General features: G+C 34.3%; 1 long non-coding RNA gene across 1 annotated transcript; it reads left to right on the top strand.

Annotated features, from left to right (window-relative positions):
• Positions 1-7,266: 7,266 nt before the first annotated feature.
• LOC149488326 (uncharacterized) lies at positions 7,267-9,169 on the top strand. Its single transcript, XR_016315646.1, has 2 exons — positions 7,267-7,675; positions 8,254-9,169. It is a non-coding gene; the product is annotated as an uncharacterized LOC149488326 (long non-coding RNA).
• The last annotated feature ends 10,499 nt before the right edge of the window (positions 9,170-19,668 follow it).

Raw genomic sequence — 19,668 nt, 5'->3', positions numbered from 1 at the left:
AATATCGATATTTTATTAATAATTTACAGATGGTGTCTTCGAAACAACAAAACGGGGGTTTCGAGTACGACACGGCAATCATATATTTACGAGACAATACAAAAGAAACTTAAAAACAAGATGGCGGTGTGTCAAACGAAATGGCTGCCGCGCGTTTGTCATTACAATCGGAAATACAATAGTAGGGTTTTTGGATGAACACAATCATGATTAATTATTATTTTTTATATAGCGCGACCAGTTGCTATGAGTTCTGATTAATTCGTAGATTTCTAAAAAAACTGCATTGTCACGGAGGTAACATTAAGACTATGTGTAGAAAATATTGTAGTTTTATTTTATTTGAAAAAATCCATAATTCTGAAATTTCGTCAACAATATACCTAAAGTTAAAAAAATATTCCATTTATTTAAATATCCATTGAGAGTCTGAGAGTAAATAGCAACTTTATTGATACCCAAATATACTTAAAATGACATATAACTAAAGTTTCACAAATTTTCAGTGCTATTCTTTCAAAAAAATAACGGAAAACAAGTGGCTATAGTCGACGGGTTTACCTTCTATGCGGCAGCTGAAAGTGACCTTAGAACTATATGGAGATGTACATATGGGCCTAAATGTAAGGCTCGGTTCACATACACGTACGATCATGTCATATTACGACCTAACTTCTACCATATACACGTGGCGCCCAAATACGCTATCAACCAAGGCATTTTTGTGCGTATGTAAATTAATAGTCTAATTGGAACGAAGTTCCTTATCGAGTGTGTGTGATTGAGAAAGGGGGCTTAAAGGGCTAAGACGGAATTAAAACCAAAAATTGTAACGACACCTATAGCTGTTGTAAGCCGTGCGGCGTGCGCGTGTTTCTCTGCCTGTCTCTCTCTCTCATAGAACTTCTTTCTATCTCAAGTTTTCTTATTTATTTCTTAAGTTTGGTTTCCACTATTTAAGGTATACTGAATATACTTTGAATCTCATGGGAACTAAACCCCTGTTTTTGTATTAGACATTGCGTTATTAAATTATTTTTGCAATAAATTACTTAATTTACTATATTGTAAATAAATTAGATATAATGTTGTAAAAAATATATACGGTTTCTGATTGTTTTTACTTTTACTTTAAATAAAAACAATGTCAATTTAATATACACATTCAACTGAATCTAAGTAAGATACATAAAATTGAATTACGAAAAATGACTTTAATTAATAAAAGTTTTACGTAGGTAGGTATAATCTTTTTATTTGTTTTCATTTAAAACTAAGATAACATGGCTTTTTATATTGAACATACCTACTGCATATTTTTTTCTGAAGATATTTTTATTTTTCCTATCTTCCTCACCTTTTTTAAGTTCTATTTTTTAACTTTGACATAGACTAACTTTGGATTTTGGCTGTAAGGATTACCATTCCAAATCCAACCTACCAATAATTTCGGCACTAAGGTCGTATTTTGCTTGCAGTGAACCTGCAATTTGTTAAGAAGAAGAACGGAAAAGACCTGGCTATCATCAACGGATATACGTTCTACTGTCACAGGAAGAGTCCCAAGAACCAGATCTGGAGTTGCACAATGGGATGGAATTGTAAGGCTCGTTTCATGATCAGCGTAGATGGGGGGAAATTTACGAAAATCTGCTTGGAGCATAACCACCAACCCCCGACATATTGTATTAGGGATGGCGTGTATATTAAACTTTAATTCTGACTAGAATTTAGTACTAGGAACTAACTTGGGTTACTTCACGGGTAATTGAAATAAATTCATAGTTAAATAAAAATAAAAATAAATTTATTTGTTTCAATAAAATTTACATAATAAAGTTACATATAGTTACTGCATTGAACCCCACGACTAAAGGCCCATGTTGAAAAAATTATGGGTCATTTGAACCACCAGGTGGCCTATCTAGAACGATATAAGAGCATAAAATAATAAGATTCAGCACTATGCCGTCACTTGTAACCTGTCCAACTGAGTGCAGATGAGAATTCAAAAGTTTATAGGTAGGGATTTTTTTTCCTTGTCTCCATGATTTTTGTACGGCGTAAAGTGTTTTTTCAACATGGGCCTGTAGTCTATAAAGGGGTTATGAATTTATATATATATGTGTATTGATAAATATATGGATGCTTAATGTATGGAATCAGATCAAATAATAATTGTTTTTAAAATAAAAATTGGTGTATAAATATTATATTGAGTTTTATTTAATTGCAGACCTAAAATATTATTATAAATGTCCTCAATAAATACTTATTAATGCACAAGTTTTCATCCATAGTCCAGTCCATATTTATTATATCTCTTCATTACCAATAATATTTGCATTTTCATAAAACAAATGAGAGTTTAAGGGCGGCAGTACACGGACCGCTTTAAGCAGTTGAGACCGACGGCTTGAAGCCGTGACCGCGCGGTGAACGATGGACATTCATTCACTGCCTTACACGGAATGCTCGAGCCCTCGCGACCGCTTCAAGCTGTCAACTGCGCGGTTTGTAGCGACATGACAGCTCGAGCAGCCAACGACCGACCGCTCGAGCAATCCGTGTGCCTCGCTCAGCTGTTAACTGCTCAAGCTGCCCGTGTACGGCCGCTCTAACAATAACACAAACTAAACATACAATATCCTTGCAGCGGAGTTCCATATAGGCCCCAAAGGGACGCAGCAAGTCCTCTACCGTGGTCAAAAGTTCTATAAACGTGGGGACAATGGTGGCAAGGTCAGGTGGTGTTGCACCAAACGGTGGTGTACAGCTGTCATCTATAGTGTTGGCAATGCTATCGTTAAAGTGAAAGACAAACATTTTCATCCTAGTACGAGGGGATATAATAAGGATAATATGTTGCAAAGAATTTAAAGTTTGTACAAGTGATGATAACACTACGTATAATAAGTAATGGAACAAATCAAATCAACAATTTTTTTTTTATAAGAAAATTAATAATGTATCACATGTGAACAAAATTGTTTATGAATAGAAGTGGTTAGAAGAAACAATATCACCTACCTATATATAAAATAAATAATATGGTTTTTTTTTTAAGAAAATTGATAGAATGATCACACGTGGAACATCTCTTGTTATGTTTAGAGTTTTCTCTTTTAGTGTGAATTACTTAAATGATTTTCTTGTATACAGATAAATATTATATCTAGGTACCATTAATTAGATACAAATTTAAATGTATTTACTGGTAACAGTAGGTAAATAAGTAACCTACAGTGTTATTACTCGCTAATATTTTATGAGAGTTTATTTTTTAAATTGTAAATAAATTGTTTGTTTTTAATTGGAAACAAATTTATTTTTTCTTGTATTAAAAGGAAAGGAATTGTATTGTATTGTATTATTTGTATTCAATTTATTCCCAAATCGATTTAAATTGATGAAAAAAAGTAATGGCACTATTTTATGTTAATTTTAAACAAATATATGATAAGGTAAAATTGTTTTTCTTTTTCAGGTAATCACAATAACATGCAGGAAGAAATAACGACACATTTCCCTCACACATCTCTAGTGGAAAAGCACCCTTAGATTATATCTGTATCTTATCTGTATAGGAGACATATACGGAGAAACTTTCAACTTTTATAAAATAAGGAATGTCTGGCCGTCTGCGTTGTGGGCTCTAGCTCTATTAGGATTTGTCAACTAATTTTAATGCGAATTAGGGATCGCGCATACATACAATTTTCGAATCGACTGAACAATTTAGTCGAGTTGAGTACTCCTCTTGAATTCTACACTAATCTGTTTAGTCGAAGGAGATGCGCATACAATCGTGAATCGATTTCAGTCTAAATAGACTTACATAAATATGTCCCGAACAAATCTAACAGTTATGCTCTACATACGTTTTGGGCTGATTTTTCAATTCGTGGTTAAAATTTATTCGTCGAATAACGTATTAAACTGCCATTTCAAATATTTATTCTTATTGCCCGTATTTGATAGTTAGAGGTGACATTTTAATATTATCGTGTAATACTTTATCGGACGGGTAAGTTTTATCCAATGATTGAAAAATCGGCCCTTATAAAGAAATAAGAAAATTCGATTCCACTTCCAATGCGAGACTGAAAGTTTAGTCATTTATATGCGCACTTTAATGCGTTCCAATAGGTACACAATGAGCGTGTGATCGATAGTTGTCCAACTTTTTAATCAAAAGCGAATCGATACAGCTTATTGACTTTTTTATCGATCAACTATCGAGTTGGGAGTATGCGCGCGTTCATATATTGCTATATACATAAGAGACACAACAAAATAGTTATTCAGCTAAAATTTGTATGTATGCGCTAGCCCTTATTTGCTGGCAATTACACAATGGATCAGCGCTCTGCATCTTATTTACAAAATTTTATCAAATCTTTTCGTGTACCACAAAAGCAAGTATACAAGTAAATAAATAAATTCGGTTTTCAGCTCGACGTTTCGCCCCAGGGCTGCAGTTCATAGAATCGCAACGTGGCAACCGGCTTATCCTGCTAGACGGCTACAAGTACTCCACAAAGCGGCAGACCATTGTGGGTGGCATGGATAAGAGATACTGGCACTGCTCTACGCACAACGCCCGCGGTTGCAGAGCCCTACTTCACACTGTTGACGACGAATTGTACAAAGTTAAAGGCTCCCACAACCATGATCCTGTCCATTATTAACCCCATACGAAACTAATTGTAACTATCCATTTTTGATCCCTGGTTAACTGGACTTAATTTGTTGCAAATGACCTCTAGTACAACCCCTTTGAAGGATCACGTCGAATTACCAGTCACCCTGAAGACTATAAAGAAATTTACGGTGATCATAAAAACTGTCCTTTGACCCCTTTCTACACCGTCAGCTCACTCCCCACCCTTGACCTTCGATTTGATCATCTAAAACTACACAAATTATTTCCGCTAATGGTAAATTTTTGGCTTAATTTTCTCGTATTACAAACGCGCGTGAACAACGCGTAACAAGCCGAGAGATTACTTTTAGATTAATTTAGGTGAAAATGATGGTAAATTTTATTTGTTTAATTAGGAGCAACAATGACAGGTGTTTACTGGTTGACGTTCGCACCGGGAAAAAATTGGGTAATTTAATTATAATTTATTTGTAAGGTTGCGCTAATAAATATTTAATATTTTCTTTTGAATTTTTATTTGTTTGTATATTACTAAATTGTCCTTTTACCGATTGTTTAATTATTCTTGTACTGTGCGAATTTTGAAGTTCCGAATCAATTTAATAAAATACAGAATGGTAATAAAAAAACTTCCCAATAAAATCATTCAAAATGTTATTTTCCAGAGACAGCAATGTTTGTTACAAGAAATGGGAATCCCCTGCTTCTTTATAGTAGGGGAGCCCATAATGCTAAATATGGATTTACTCTAGCGTCACGGGAACCTATTAGAATTGGTAGATTAGACCATAGCGAGAAAAAAAAGGTCCTTTAATGTTTTCACTTTTAGCGGTGGGGAAGGGTTTTTTTTTTAATTAAAAAAAGAAAAAAGATGGCTTGGAAATACTCAAGCGCGTTAGATATTGATATTTTACATGCACCAGGACGTCACTGAAATAAAATATACATTAATCTGAATATTTAAGTGGCGATTTAATCGCTATGAAGAAAGGGTAAAAAATTAAAGTAATATTATTCGAGCGAGTAAGATTAATATATGGGGGGGTTAATTACAATACAAGAAGTCCCCATTTCGCTAGTCTGACGATTCGAGCTCAACCTTAGGCTCCCCTACAGTTTCAGATACAACAGTTTCAGATATTATTTAAAAAAAGCGAGAAAAGCAAAGGATCCCATGAGATAGCGGTGGGTCTGCGCGACCCAATCGTACAGAGGCTGTACAGCTTCTATAATTACGTACGATGATGTCATTATAAAAATAAAAACGATCCATGATCACGTGGCAGACAAATGAAAACCAAACCGACACAAATGACGTCACTTTCCCGTACTAGTCATAATATGGTAAAAATATGCTCCCAATTAAAATGTTCGCGCGTTCATATATTGCTATATACTTATGAGACACAACAAAATAGTTATTCAGCTAACAGTTTATGTATGCGCTAGCCCTTATTTGCTGGCAATTACACAAATGATCAGCGCTCTGCATATTATTTACAATATTTTATTGTCATCTTTTCGTGTAACACCAAGCAAGTATACAAGTAAATAAATAAATTCGGTTTTCAGCTAGACGTTTCGCCCAAGGGCTGCAGTTCATAGAATCGCAACGTGGCAACCGGCTAATCCTGCTAGACGGCTACAAGTACTACACAAAGCGGCAGACCATAGTGGGTGGCATGGATAAGAGATCCTGGCACTGCTCTGCCCGCGGTTGCAGAGCGCTACTTCACACTGTTGACGACGAATTGTACAAAGTTAGAGGCTCCCATAACCATGATCCTGTCTATTAACCCCATACGAAACAAAATGTGTACTAGGTTTTACCGGCTCCGCTCCTATTGGTCGTAGCGTGATGATATAGCTATATGTTGAGCCGACTTGTTCATGCAAAATTTGAAGAAATTCCATGCAGTACTTTTTAATTTAGCCGGGACATACATTCAGACAATCGATAGATCACCCCAAGTATTATTTTAAATTTGTTCAATGTATATTTTTGACTTTCCAACGTCTTTACTAGGAATATGTATAGAATTTAAAAAAAATTACGGTGATCATAAAAACAGTCCTATGACCCCTTTCTACACCGTCAGCTCACTCCCCAGTCCCCACCCTTGATCTTCGATATGATCATCTAAAACTACACAAATTATTTCCGCTTATAGTAAATTTTTGGATTAATTTTCTCGTATTACAAACGCGCGTGAACAACGCGTAACAAGCCGAGAGATTACTTTTAGATTAATTTAGGTGAAAATGATGGTAAATTTTATTTTTTTAATTAGGAGCAACAATGACAGGTGTTTACTGGTTGACGTTCGCACCGGGAAAAAATAGGGTAATTTAATTATAATTTATTTGTAAGGTTGCGCTAATAAATATTTAATATTTTCTTTTGATTATTTATTTGTTTGTATATTACTAAATTGTCCTTTTACTGATTGAAATTGATATTTTTGGTTTTATGGCATTCAAATGCTTTATAAATATAAATTTATAAAGAATAGAAAAAATTTGATCACGAGGCGGGACTCGAACCCGCATCCTTTCGCGCCATTCCGGGGCGGATGCCTGACAATTGGTCAGCCACTCTGGCGGGTCACGAGTGGCCTTTTACCGATTGTTTAATTATTCTTGTACTGTGCGAATTTTGAAGTTCCGAATCAATTTAATAAAATACAGAATGGTAATAAAAAAAACTTCCCAATCAAATCATTCAAAATGTTCTTTTCCAGAGACAGCAGTGTTTGTTACATCAAGATATGGGAATCCCCTGCTTCTTTACAATGGTTTCAGATATTATTTTAAAAAAGCGAGAAAAGCAAAGGATCCCATGAGAAAGCGGTGGGTCTGCGCGACCCAATCGTACAGAGGCTGTAAAGCCTGTATAATTACGTACGATGATGTCATTATAAAAACAAAAACGATCCATGATCACGTGGCAGACAAATGAAAATCAAACCGACACAAATGACGTCACTTTCCCGTACGAGTCATAATATGGTAAAAAGATGCTACCAATTAAAATGTTCGCGCGTTCATATATTGCTATAAACATACTTATGAGTTATGAGACACAACAAAATAGTTATTCAGCTAAAAGTTTATGTATGCGCTAGCCCTTATTTGCTGGCAATTACACAAATGATCAGCGCTCTGCATATTATTTACAATATTTTATCAAATCTTTTCGTGTACCACAAAAGCAAGTATACAAATCTTTATATATAAAAATGAATCGCAAAATGTGTTGGTAAGCGCATAACTCGAGAACGGCTGAACCGATTTAGATAATTCTTTTTTTATTATATTCCTTGAAGTACGAGGATGGTTCTTATGTAGAGAAAACGTAAATATGTACCACGGGCGAAGCCGGGGCGGACCGCTAGTAAAAATTAAAAATGAATCGCAAAATGTGTTGGTAAGCGCATAACTCGAGAACGGGTGGACCGATTTCGATAATTATTTTTTTATTATATTCCTTGAAGTACCAGGATGGTTCTTATGTAGAGAAAACATAAATATGTACCACGGGCGAAGCCGGGGCGGACCGCTAGTAAATAAATAAATTCGGTTTTCAGCTCGACGTTTCGCCCCAGGGCTGCAGTTCATAGAATCGCAACGTGGCAACCGGCTAATCCTGCTAGACGGCTACAAGTACTCCACAAAGCGGCAGATCATAGTGGGTGGCATTGACAAGAGATGCTGGCGCTGCTCTACGCATAACGCCCGCGGTTGTAGAGCCCTACTTCACACTGTTGACGACGAATTGTACAAAGTTAGAGGCTCCCACAACCATGATCCCGTCTATTATTAACCCCATACGAAACTAAATGTGTACTAGGTTTTACCGGCTCCGCTCCTATTGGTCGTAGCGTGATGATATAGCTATATGTTGAGCCGACTTGTTCATGCAGTAAATGCAAATTCCATGCAGTACTTTTTAATTTAGCCGGGACCTACATACAGACTGGATTGTAGATCACCCCAAGTATTTTTTTAAAAATATGTTCAGTGTATAGTTTTGACTTGTTACGTTTTTACTAGGAATATGTAAAGATTATAAAGAAATTTACGGTGATCATAAAAACTGTCCTTTGACTTTCTACACCGTCAGCTCACCCACCCTTGACCTTCGATATGATCATCTAGACATGTCAAGGAATATCTGTAGAGATTATCAAAACTACAGGAATTATTGCCGGTAATGGTCAATTTTTGGCTTAATTTTCTCGTACTACGAACGCGCGTGAACAACGCGTAAACAGTCCACATTCACGTTCGCGGAGCACGGCACTAATGTAGAGCCGCCATTAAGGTTGGTACGTGAATGTGTTTAACAGAATGTACTGTATGATGTATCTACTTTAGGACGCTGTCTACACGTCGAGTGAATAACTATTAGTTAAGCTTTTATTATATTTTGTTTCATTCATAAATAGGGCCATTTAATTATAATTTATTTGTAAGGTTGCACTAATAAATATTTAATATTTTCTTTTGATTTTTTATTTTTTTGTATATTACTAAATTGTCCTTTTACCAATTGTTTAATTATTCTTGTACTGTGTCATGTGTGAATTTTAAAGTTCTGAATCAATTTAATAAAATACAGAATGGTAATAAAAAAACTTCCCAATAAAATCATTCAAAATGTTCTTTTCCAGAGACAGCAATGTTTGTTACATCAAGATATGGGAATCCCCTGCTTCTTTACAATGGTTTCAGATATTATTTTAAAAAAGCGAGAAAATCAAAGGATCCCATGAGAAAGCGGTGGGTCTGCGCGACCCAATCGTACAGAGGCTGTAAAGCCTGTATAATTACGTACGATGATATCATTATAAAAACAAAAACGATCCATGATCACGTGGCAGACAAATGAAAACCAAACCGACACAAATGACGTCACTTTCCCGTACTAGTCATAATATGGTAAAAAGATGCTCTCAATTAAAATGTTTTGTTTGAATAGTTAGTTATAAATGAGATAATAATTGTTCTTGTCAATTTCTGAATATTAAAACTGTTGAAATATTGAGTTTATATACAAAAGTTTCTCCTTTTTAAAGCTATAATTTATTTCGACATTTTCAAGTATTATTTATTATCGTCGACCTTTTTCTTATCGTAAACATTTGGTAAACTAATTATAAGCCCTGTAAGTACCACGTCATTTGAGTAACACATGTTCACAACTTGTGAAGATTTATATTATAGTTTCTTAGTAGTAAAGAAACTAAATAGCCAAACACGGTCATAAATAAAAGTGTAATGTTGAGTGTTGAATAGACCCTTAAAATTTAACACAATAAGTTAAATCTTTTAGCATTAAGAGTTAGTTCATATTGTACCTTCAAAGTGTAAAGACATACCTTCGATACTCTATTTAAAGATAAATAAAGTGACTATCTTCCTACAACAAAGTGCTTGAATTATTTACTAAAATTAATCACACCACTATCCATAATCCCAATAGGTTATGGGCCCAGGCTACGTTGTTGATTAATTAAAATACAAATTTTATTGAGAGGAAGAAAATTAAAATTTCAAAGTGCAATTGAAAATTAGTGAATGTATCGTACCTAAGTAAAACATTCAGAGTGAAGATAAAGATTTTATAAACAATATGGAAACTATAAAATCTAAAAGAAACATCCAACCTTTCAACGGTGAAAATTATAATATATGGAAGTTCAGAATCCGCAGTCTCTTAAATGAACTTGAAGTGATTCATGTAATCGATAAACCAGCACCAGCGAATCCTGACAGCAAGTGGAAGAAATCGGAGTCAACCGCAAAGAATGTGTTAATTGAATATTTGTCCGATTCGTATTTAAGTTACGTGAAACCAGAATCGTCGACAAAACAAATTTTTGATGTACTAAACAATATCTTCGAAAGAAAAAGTGTAGCAAAACAAATTGGAGCTCGGAAGAAATTATTTAATTTGAAGTTGGAAGAAGACACAGATTTGTGTAAACATTTTATGATGTTCGATTCTTTGATATCGGAGTTAGCATCAGCCGGTGCGACTATCTCAGAGGTTTATAAAGTGACTCAACTATTGCTTACTTTACCACCTTCTTACAATGGTGTTATAACAGCCATCGAGACTTTGTCAGAAGACAACATCACGTTAAGTTTCGTGAAAACAAGATTATTAGATCATGAAGTTAAACTTGTTAATGAAAGTCTTGACACAAGTAAAATGGTTCTACATGTTGAACAGAAAACTAATGAAAGAAAACGAAATAATAAGGAGCTTAGAAAACCATCGAAAATACGTCGTGGAATCGTCAAGCCGAAACAAAATGGTATAAATTATAAAGGGCACATTAAGTGTCACAATTGTGGAAAAAGAGGATATTATAAAAATGAATGTCGTAACTTCTCGAAACGCTTTAAGTCCAAACCAAGTACAGAAAGACAAAGGACAATTCAAACCATTCAAGCTGAGCCAGTGATTGAAGACAGCTTTGCATTTATGGCTGGAAATTTTCAGTTAACAAATGAAGGAAGTGAAATATCCTTTTAGCAGTTAGTAAGACAGCTGACAGTGGGGTGGAATGGTAAGACGGCAATGACTGGTAAGCCGAAATACAATATATCTATTCTGGAATTTTCGGTAAGTTAAACTTTATTAATTATTAAAATAAAGATTCTAATTCCGAATATAAATATTAGCATCAGTGACGAGGTCAAATAAGAAAAGATAAATTTTATTAAGTTTGATAAAGTTAAATTATCTAGTAGCTAATAGATGACATTAAACGAATAAGTAGATTACTTTGTGTAAAGCTTGTATAAACAATAAACAATAAACAAGTAAATGTCATTTAATAAAATACTGTAAGTATTAAGAAATCAGATGTTTATGGTTCTCATGATTAAAAAAAAAATGAATAAATAATAATAAAATTATTTTGTAATGTTTATGATGAATTTACTCATAAGAGTGTAACATATTTTATGAGAAATAAATCTGATGTATTTTAAACCTATTTACTGATCATGGTAAAGAAAATTTATCTTACCACAAAAAAAAAGGTAGATAAAGGTATCACTTATCATCTCACGTTGCCACGAACTCCATATTTAAAATACCTTTAGGTTTTCAAATCAACCGTATGTTGAAACCAGTAAAACAAATTTGATGAAAAGTCATCAAAGGTAAAATGGATATAGAGCGTATAAAGTGGAGAGTAATAAATATGTGGTAGAAAGAGATGTAAATTTGAATTAAAGGCAAAGGGAGACGAGGTCAATTCAGGTTTAAATACTGAAGTCCCTAACGATGTGTTAAACTCAGTTAGTGAAAACTGAATGAATAGCTATGTGTTAATCTCAGTTGGTAAAAACTGAATGAATAGCTATGTGCTAATCTCAGTTGGTGAAAACTGAATGAATAGCTATGTGTTAATCTCAGTTGGTGAAAACTGAATGAATAGCTATGTGTTAATCTCAGTTGGTGAAAACTGAATGAATAGCTATGTGTTAATCTCAGTTAGTGAAAACTGAATGAATAGCTATGTGTTAATCTCAGTTGGTAAAAACTGAATGAATAGCTATGTGCTAATCTCAGTTGGTGAAAACTGAATGAATAGCTATGTGTTAATCTCAGTTGGTGAAAACTGAATGAATAGCTATGTGTTAATCTCAGTTGGTGAAAACTGAATGAATAGCTATGTGTTAATCTCAGTTGGTGAAAACTGAATGAATATCTATGTGTTAATCTCAGTTGGTGAAAAACTGAAGTGAATAGCTGTGCGTTAAACTCAGTAGATGAAAAACTGTAGTAAATAGCAGCTATACGTTAAACTCAGTACCTAGACGAAAAAAAAAAAACTGTAGTCAATAACTTTGCGTTAAACTCAGTAGCTAGTCATCGATAAAATAATAAGGCAGAAGGCTATCGAAGTATTGAAAATACAAACAATACAGTGCCTCAAATTTAATGACACACAGACAATTAGTATTAACAATCAAACCGATATATCAGATAGATATTAAAAGCCAAACTTCATCTAATGAAGATGATTATTAGCCGTTTGATTATTTACTGTGCGCATAATACATTGTATATTTACTCCTAATTCATATGAGATAATTGAAAATAGGAATGATGCTAAACAATATTCTTTATTTGTAAATAAAGCTTGGACTTTAGTACCAAAACCAAGTAGTACAAATATTGTATATAATGAAAATGGATATTATAAAGAACGATGAGTTCGGAAATCCATAAAAGTGTAGAGCCCGTTTAGTTGCTAGAGGTATTAGTAAAAATATCGGTTGCAACAATTTCGAACGTAAGTCTTTCAACAGCAGCATGGCTGGTTAGTTTACCAGATTGATTAAACTGCATTTATGTGGTCAGTTAATCGTATAGTATGTTAAAATACTTCAGGGTGTGAAAATTGAAAACACTTGTGACCCCGATTGTAAATTAAACAAAGCATGGTAGCATATTGCTTAATGGAAGTTGCCAGATGTTGAATTGAAATATTTGAAAAGACTATTAGAAAAAGGTTTTACAAATTCTTATAAGGATCGATTCATGTACATACTGAATAGATGAGATATCTCTAAAATATTTAAACTGAATTAAATGTGAACGATCTAGTGATTATAGTGAGTGACTATTGTTGAAAAACGATGCAGAATTTAATGAATTAATTTAACATGGGTGATTTAAAAACAGGTTAAATTCTTATTAAGCTTTAGAATCACGAGACAAAATAATGTCGTAAAACTAGATCAAAGCACAGAAGTAAAAATTAAAACCGTATGAAATAAACTTAGTACAACGGGTGATTAACATGTTCTTACATAGTTAGAATTCAATTTAGATTTTGAGGCAATGGAATCCAATGAGAATTACGATGCTTTCGAATTCTTATTGGAAATCTAATGTATTTAATTTCATGTACAATGATCTGACTTTAACTATAAGCAGACATGTGAATAAAAATAACAAAGAACTTGATAATGTTTAAAACGAGTAGATATTTACAAAGAATTATAATTTCTAAAACAAAATATGTAAAGGAAACATATAAGAAGAAATTGATAAGATACTTGATTCTAATTGGTGAGGAAATGATTAATCCTGAGTTTGAAAATAAAAGTACAACAGATTATTTCTTCTAGTTGTATGATTGATGTACAATATGTACAATAAGGCAGGCATGTGTAATAGGTTCATCTACAGAAGCTGAATCTATGGCTATGTATGAAGCTGTCAAAGAGGCAATGTGGTTAAAAACTTTAGCAGCAGGTATAGACCTGGAAACTAAAGAACCTATCTTAATATATGAAGATAATACTGGATGTATTAGCATAGCTAATAATCCAACAAGCCACAAAAGATCTAAACATATTGATATCAAATATCATTTCTCTCGAGATCAATGTGAGAAAAAGACAATAATTATTAATTATATTTCAACAGGTGAACAAATTGCAGACATGCTGACTAAACCACTACCGAGGTTGAGGTTCCTGGAGCTGAGGGTGAATATGGGGCTAGAAGATTAATAAATAAATAATAATTGATATCTCGATGTAAACATAAACTGTAAATTCTCATTGATTTATGATCTGATAAGGTTTTTCTGGGTTTCCCTTATCGCGAAGACAAATGTCGGATCATTATGTACACGGTTAGTAACCGTCCCAGCAAGAGTATATGAAGGGTATGTCGATAGTTATTAAAAGAATTGTATTCAACTTGTAAGTTAAGCGTATCTTATTGTATATAATAGCAATTTAAGATGTAACTAGTAAAAGAGATTAACTTTTGAGGGGGCGTGTTGAAATATTGAGTTTATATACAAAAGTTTCTCCTTTTTAAAGCTATAATTTATTTCGACATTTTCAAGTATTATTTATTATCGTCGACCTTTTTCTTATCGTAAACATTTGGTAAACTAATTATAAGCCCTGTAAGTACCACGTCATTTGAGTAACACATGTTCACAACTTGTGAAGATTTATATTATAGTTTCTTAGTAGTAAAGAAACTAAATAGCCAAACACGGTCATAAATAAAAGTGTAATGTTGAGTGTTGAATAGATCCTTAAAATTTAACACAATAAGTTAAATCTTTTAGCTTTGAGAATTATTTACTAAAATTAATCACACCACTATCCATAATCCCAATAAAAACGTTAAAACCTTTAATTTCTAAATACTCGCGTAAAATCAAACACAATAAAATAAAAAATGTCTCTTTTCCAGCAAAAATCTTGACTCGCGAGAACGGTAGAAGAATCCTTTTTTACAATGGGCACGTGTTCACAGTACAATTCACCAAGAAATACAGTGATGGTACTGTAAGGACCAGGTGGTTTTGCAGGAAGCGACGTTTGAGGTGCAAAGCCGCTCTGTACACTATTGACGATGTCCTTAACTATAAAGAGGTTGTTCATAACCATTAATAATTTATATGCCCAAATTTATATTCCGTGGGTCAAACAACGACCATTGATTGTCCAGTGTTACTTTAAACCTACTTTTATATATTATATAAAAAATAAAAATAAAATAATTAATATTTTCTTTTGGGATTTTATTTGTTTACATCTTATTAAAATGTTTTTTTTTCCGGTTGTTTAATTATTCTAGTACTGTGCGAACATATTTTGAAGTTCCGAATCAATTTAAATAAAATACAGAAAGGAAATAAAAAAAAAACTTCCAATAAAATCGTTTGATATGTTCTTTTCCAGAGAGAGCAATGTTTGTTACATCAAAAAAAGGGAATCCTCTGCTTCTCTACAACGATTTCAGATATTATTTTAAAAAAGGAAAAAATCCAAAGGATCCCATGAGAAAGCGGTGGGTCTGCGCGACTCAATCGCACAGAGGCTGTACAGCTTCTATAATTACGTACAATAATGTCATTATAAAAACAAAAGCGATCCATGATCACGTGGCAGGCAAATGAAAACCAAACCATCACAAATGATGTCACTTTCCCTTGCTATTCATAATATGTTAAAAAGATGCTCCCAATTAAAATGTTTTGTTTGACTAGTTATAAATGAGACTATAATAATTGTTATTTTCAATTTCTGAATATTAAAACGTTCAAACCTTTAATTTCTAAATACTCGCGTAAGATCAAACACAAGCAAATACAACATAATATATCTATTCCAGCAACATTCTTGACTCGCGCGAACGGTAGAAGAATCCTTTTATACAATGGGCACGTGTACACAGTACACTTCAACAAGAAACACAGTGATGGTACTGTGAAGACCAGGTGGTTTTGCAGGAAGCGACACCTGAGGTGCAAAGCCGCTCTGTACACTACTGACGATCATATCCTTAACTATAAGGCGATTGTTCATAACCATTAATTTTTAATACCTACCCATGTGTTTGTGTGGGCCGGGGGTCAAATAGCTGAATAAACTGCTCAATGACCACTTTTTCACTTATGCTTTTTTATTTGATTACAAAATATTATCATTCATCTTTTTTGTTGGACTAAGTTGTACGAAAAAAACTAATAAAAAAGTAACGACTATCACCTCTTAGTTTTATTTTTAACCTGAAATAGTTTGATAAGATTTAAAACCAAAATATATTCTCTCTCAAACCTCAGAAAATGGACATACTTGACCGTTAACATTCACATTTTAGCTCAATACGTAATGTCCAAGAAGGGACGATTGCTGATCCTCTTGAACAACTACACATACTACGGCAACCGTTCATCAGCGAAGTGCAGATGGCGATGTTCAACCCACCAATGGTGTGGGTGCAACGCCGCAGTCATCACCATGAAAGACTCCATCATGCTTGTGACCGGCAAACACACACACCCGCCAAGCAATCAGAAGAGCTACGTTAGTGCTAATAAGTATTATATTAATAGATCCTAATTCACAGTGCTTAAAAGTATTTCTACAATTCGGTACTTTTGTTAAAGTGGGCGCCAATGTAACAAAATGTAACGTTACAGTAAGGGCGGCCGTACACGGACCGCTTCAAGTAGTTGAGACCGATTCAAGCAGTTGAGACCGCTTCAAGCCGTCAACAACGAACAACCGCTCGAGCAGTCCGTGTACGTCGCTCAGCCGTTAACTACTCGAGCCGCCCGTGTACGGCCGCTCTTAGAGGCTTCAATAATGTATTCTTTCCTAGTTAAATTCTGTGTAATGCCTATTATGTGTATCTAATAGCTTGTAACTATTTTATGGTGCATTTAAACATTCGTGTTCGCCATTCGCCTCGTCCTCGACGATACATTCGTATACGAGTTTCGTCGTGTTCATACATTCGCGCGACCCTTTGATTCTGAGTACGAAATACTCTTTTAAAACAAATATGTACGTGAATCTCAAAGTGAAAAGTTAGTGAACTACATGTGCGCCTATAATTCGCCTCGCTATTCGCACGAATGTGTAAATGCACCTTTAGAATGAGTTTCAACTTTATAGTAACTACAGTCGTTAAAAATATTGTTAATTAATTTGCATTAACATTATTTCTTGTTAAACTAAGACAAACATAAACATAACATTCTAGTTTCATATTTTATGTTCCAATATGTATAAAATACTAGCAAACTAGGCGAACTCCGTTTCACCACCAGAGACACCTTTTCTTTGCTATAAACCTCACGGAGCCCAAGACCTTTCCAACGAATGCAAAACCGTGGAAATCGGTTCGTGCGTTCTGGAGTTATAGCGTCAGGAAGGAAAACCCGAGTTATTTTTATATAGTAAAGATATTTATAATGTTCACTATTTAAAACATTGTGATAGCTTAAGTCCTATTACTTATAGATAATTTATATCAATATAGATCTGGAAAGGAATTAACTTTTGTTTCAATTTTAATTTTTTTTATCATAGGATCATATTATAATATAAAATCAGTTCTGCTAATTATTTTTAGAGGATTAAAATGAAAGACACATAAAATTTAGAATTCATATTTATTAAAATTCATTCGGAAATTATAATACAATAAAGTATTAATAATATTAAACTAATAATAATAGTAAGAATCCTTCCTACACATACTTGCCAACGCTACCTTGACTTTACCTAAAAAAAAAACCTTGAAAACCGCCTTCAGAGTCTTACCTACTCATCGAAGAGTTGCCAGTCTTTCGGTGTTCTATCGTTTACACTTCGGCGAATGCGCCACTGAATTGCACAGCATTATCCCTGCTTTTGCCTTTTTTTCAACGGACATCCAGGCGCACTGCAGGCTACCATCCTTACTTGGTGGAAATGCCGACTGCTCGCACTTCTCACTTTCGTCCTCATTCTTAGTGCAAACCGCCAAGGAGTGGAACTCCCTGCCAGCGTCTGTCTTTCCAGAGAACTACAATATGGGTTCCTTCAAGAGGCGAATAAATAGGCATTTTCTAGGTAGACATGATTTACCACCATAGATCGCGTCACCGCTTTCCATCAGGTGGGACTGTGGTCAAATGTCTACCTATCCTAATGTAAAAAAAAACCTACCGTCTTATTTTTATACTTAGTTGACATTATCAAACATTGATTGTTCAAAATCAGGTTCATGGTTGTGTTCATTTTTCTCCAAAATGATCAAGTTATCAGCAGTGATGACTACGGCCTTACAGCGCCGGTAACTACACTTAGTGCAGCGCCACCTACCTTTGGCGCCTTTCGTCGTATGTAGGGAGTATTTATGGCCCTTGAAATGCATTATTATATTCCCCCTGGCGTTCTGAACGAATAATGGTGAGTCTGTAAATAGAGAAAGAAGTTTTTATTTCATATAAAAGTTGAATACTTACTGATGTACTGAATGCCTATATTTTTGTCACAAACGGCACGATCTGATCCCATACAATGCTTTCGTTTGTGTATGGAAACCAGATGGCTGACAAACATAGATATATTATTTTCAAATAAATACTCTTATAGATAATTAACACCCAGACACAGCAAACATCTACGATAATCACACAAATGTTTGCCCTGGGTGGGAATCGATCCCACAATCTCTGGCTTGGAAGGCAGGGTACTACCAACTAAGCCAAACGGCCAGCGTCTTTCCAAACTATACAAGGCCCAGCACGCAACGGTGTGAAACTAATCACGTATAGTTTGGAAATAACTTTTTTACAAAGTTATTCCAATCAATACAACAGTAGCACGCAAATACTCGCGTATACTTTGTAGTGAAGTAAGTGAGAATAGCGCTCCAAAACATACAGCGCCAGTACGCATGCGGACTAATCGTGTATGTTTCGGTGTAAGCGCGCCGTCTTTCCATAGCTCGCTTTTATATTATTGTATTGCTGTTTTTAAATCTATTATTACAATGCATATTGTGTATGTAATGTTGCGTACTGATCGTATATTTTTTGTATCGAGGATGCTTTTCTACGTTCCCGCCTATACTGCACGACTTATAATCAGAGGCGGCTTGTGACAAAATTTTATGGGTGTTCACTTGAAATAAAACACTGAAAATACATGGTGTAAAGCAGTACAATTTATTAAAAAAAATACTTATATAGGAAATGCATACGTCTTTCTTTTTGGTGTGCAAAAATATCTATAACTTTTTTGTGAAATTCAGATATCTGATTAATCAGTCATTTTTCTATTGATATCATGCACAATGCATTTAAACGGTCCTGTGTCATGCTATTACGCGTAAAAGTTTTCACTTTATTTAAGGTGGAAAAGCAGCGCTCACTTTCGACCGAGGTCATCGGTATTGCACAAATTAATTTTAATAATTATTACTTTCGACAAAAACTGAATCCAGGTTACTGACCTCTATGAAGTGTTGCAGTAAAGCTATCGCACCATCAGCGTTATGGAAATCTTCCCTGCTGTATATAACCACTAGCTCGTTTTTGTCGTCGTCTCAACCGTAAGGTCAAGTTCAGGCCGTGTCCCACGGTCCCTTAGCTTTCAATTCAAGCCGAATTTGTAATGTTTTAACACACTTTTTAATGAACGCCACATTATAATTGTTCATTTTA

Source organism: Colias philodice, chromosome 5 (assembly GCF_061535455.1).
Source record: "Colias philodice isolate Cphi_HAF_F1 chromosome 5, ilColPhil1 Martin Lab GWU primary, whole genome shotgun sequence".
Taxonomy (NCBI): domain Eukaryota; kingdom Metazoa; phylum Arthropoda; class Insecta; order Lepidoptera; family Pieridae; genus Colias; species Colias philodice.
The sequence above is the reverse complement of the archived record's forward strand: the minus strand, read 5'-3'. Positions and strand labels throughout refer to the sequence as shown.